Source organism: Cariama cristata, unplaced genomic scaffold, assembly GCF_000690535.1.
Source record: "Cariama cristata isolate BGI_N322 unplaced genomic scaffold, ASM69053v1 scaffold31492, whole genome shotgun sequence".
In the NCBI taxonomy this organism is placed as follows: domain Eukaryota; kingdom Metazoa; phylum Chordata; class Aves; order Cariamiformes; family Cariamidae; genus Cariama; species Cariama cristata.
Genome location: NW_009603768.1, coordinates 1 through 3,530, shown reverse-complemented (window position 1 = coordinate 3,530; position 3,530 = coordinate 1).

Here is a 3,530-nt window from a genome sequence, read left to right as displayed (position 1 = left end):
CCCCAACTATTCAAATATGCCAATCTTTTGCTATTTAAATAAACAGGAGAATGGAAGAAGCAGCTCTACATGGTGACACTGAGATTCTTCCCCTGCTAAGCAAACACCATAGTGAGCCACTTTGAAAAATACGTATGGGAAACAGCAGCCAGGATTATTAAAACATTTGCTGACAAGACAGGCTGAGCCCTGAGACATCTATGTCACTGAACCCCAAGTGAAGAGACTAAATGGAAAACAGCAGAGCATTTGTAACTAGCAGCTTCATCGCTGTTTAGCTGCTGTTTATTAAGGAAATCTGAAGCTCAAAATAACTTCACAACCCTCCACCCCACCTTAAAATACAAACGACAATCCACAATAAGAAGATACAACAAAGCATCCCGTAAGCCATAATCCACGAGGAGAAGATAGAACAGAGCATCCCGTAAGCCTTTAACATTTAGGTGCACGCACTCACCAGACCCCATGCAGCCTGCCCGAGCATCAGCAACCACCAGCTCCCTCTGAATGCCAGCGCAGGCAGGAGAGAAGACAAACTGCGCTGGCAAGGATGGCCAGTGGGCAGGACTAGGCAGGAGTCCAGCTCTGGAGCCTTTGCCTTATGGCCAGGACCCGGCTCTCAGCGTCTTTGAGCAATATGTGCCACAGGCACCCTGCAGAGGTTACGAAAGAACAGCTGTCCAATCCACAGCAAGATTGGTTTAAAGGTATTTTAATCACTCAACTTTTTTTTTTTTTTTTAAAAAAAATGAACACATGGTTACCCTCTTTATGGGGTGGGTGGGTGCAGAGAACAGGAATTGCAGAAAGCTTTTCTGAAGCTGGGAACACAGCACTAAACTTTAAGATCTGTATGCTAAATGGTGCTCTTCTATAAACTGTGCATTTTTACAAGCATTGTTTTCCCTATATTTCAGCCTATTCTACTTCTAACCCCCCCCCCCCCACACCCACCCCCACCACACACACACACACTGCATGCCAAAACAATACAAACAACCCTGAAAACAATTAAAAAGCCACCACAATGCACAATGTTAGTAAGAAGCTTTGATATAGAGGCTATACTGGTGAATTAACCCAGCATTTCTATGCTCGGTCACCTGCTTTAGTGGCAACATCCCTTCACTAAAGAGCATAATTTTCTCTGGAACCACCAGATCTGCAAGCTCTCAACTCTGCTAAAACCTCCAGAAGGGAATGCGCACTTCTCTTTACAGGAAAGCAGAGGCCAAAGGAAAAGGGAAAACATTTTTTTGTGTGTTTTTGTGGTGACCACAAGAGATCTCCAAGATAACGGAGTTATTTTATGGTCTGTCAGTACTCAGCTAACCAGAATTTAAACCAGCTTAGTCTTAATCCTGTTGTAAGTGCCAGTTGATGGTCTTCACTTTGTGTCAAGAAGACCAGTTAAAACATGGTTTTCTAGATGTCTCATTTCCCTCCCACCCACACCCAAAGAAACAACTGTCATTAAGAGGATAGCTATCCTTAAACATTTATTTTAGCAGTGTAAACAGGACCCATTGCAGCTGTGTCAAAAAGAACCGGGAAGTCTGTCTTTTCAAGTTGTCAGTAAAACTCAGGGTAGCACACAGATTTACTTACATATTTCTCCTAAGACGACAGCTGAGCAAGAGTGGAAGCACTCCGTGGGCACTCTCACAAGCTGGACTGCACTAGCACATATACCCTAGTCTAAAATGGCTTTGACCATTGCTTATTCTTCCCTTTTCTCCCACTCTCAACTTTGCCAAGATGTTCCATATCGAGCCTAAAAATCTTTCAGAGCTTTGTCACAACTTGCATATCCCAAACAAGTTGAGCGGATTATTTTTTATGAGACATTCCCCCCCCAAATGAGTCATATGATTACAAATATCTTTGTAATCTAACTCCTATAAAGAAAATTTACAATTCACAATAACCTGGTAACATGCTCATCAAGATTTCATGAGCTTTTAAATACCATTAAGGATTACAAAACACAGCATCCTGAATGATCTTCAAAATTAGCTCTGCTTTAACTGGGAATTTGACTGGAGAAACTTCAGAGGTCCCTTCCAATGTCAATTGTCCTTTAAATGCCAAAATCAATGCGCAAAGAAGCCTCCTAACGTTTCGGATGGCACAAATGTAAGTAATTTTCACAACACCATGGATTTTTCTTTTCTGTTTGTCATTCTAAAGATCCTGTAACAAACCATTCCTTGTGTCGACAGTAACAGTCATCTTTTTAGGTTTCTTCCCAGTCTGTGCATGTTTCGTTACTGAATTCAGTACATCGCGCTTGGCTCTAGCTGAAGAGAAAAATGCTGTGTCAAGCAAGCACACCATACCCCTTCCTTTGAAAGGAAGTTAGTTGTTAGACCAAATAATGTCCCCCATTCTAAGACTGTTTTAAAGAAACTCAGCATCTCAACAACCCTTTTCTTTTGAGCAAGGGAGAGCAAAGGGCTCTGTCTCACCGCTTTGGAGATCTTCCAGCTCTCTTGGTGTATTCAGAGGGAACAGGCAGCTAGATACCATGTATGGGAAAACTCAAATCTCTGCTCAATCAGCAAAATGGAGATACCACAGAGATGGGAGGAAGTACTTGGGAGTTCAGAACTGCAAAAAGTACTTATGTGAAGGTAACACAGGCTAAACTCACTGCTGGGGATCCACAGCAGGAAAGCTGCATGCTGTGGCAGTCTGCAGAGGTGGGGGAAGAAGGGGAATACCCACAGACCTACTAATAATGCAAATCAATATGCACCAAAAATACAGCGACCCGCTAGGCAGCAAGTGGTCCCTCCTGTTCCAACCCAGCCGTAACCCCTGCAGATTCAAGCTTTAATTAAGAATTGTTTTCCCACCTTTTTGGATTCTTAGGCCTTGCTTGTATTTTAACTTCCACATTCCTCACATTACACAATTCCTAACAGCAAAATTATTTGTTACTAAAAGCAAAAATACAAGATAACCAATAGATGTTTCAACCCCAACCCATAGGGCCAGGAGGGCCCTACACATGCACACGGCTGTAACGCATCAGTCTCAGTAGGTACTTCCCCCAGGTGAGAACAATTTCCCCACAACCTAAGTTTACCCTTTCTGTTGTCTGCTATGAACCAGGTCTGATGGGGAAAGTGTCCCTGTGGTTCTAGAAGAGAAGGCTGGGAGGACTCCAAACTGGTACTTCAAGCAGCCTAAAGATGCACTCCGTGGATTTCTTAAGTTGGAGTAGGGCGATCGCACCCAAGACCAACCCAACGCATCAGGAAAGACGCGGGAAACGAAGCACGGAGCCTCTTTGTCTTTCACTGACCTTGCTGCGCCTACTTACACCTTTCTTAAAAGCAAGCAGAGATCAATCAAAATATTAAATCACGCAGACAGCCATAAGCAGAATTTCAGACCCCAAAACGCCGGGGGAAGCAGCAGAGCACTGACGGCGAGCGCCGCAGGCCAAAAGGCCATCGCGGCCGTTCAGCGCGGGGCGGGAGGCGACCTCACGCCTGCCCTGCGCAGCCCACGGCCGCCCC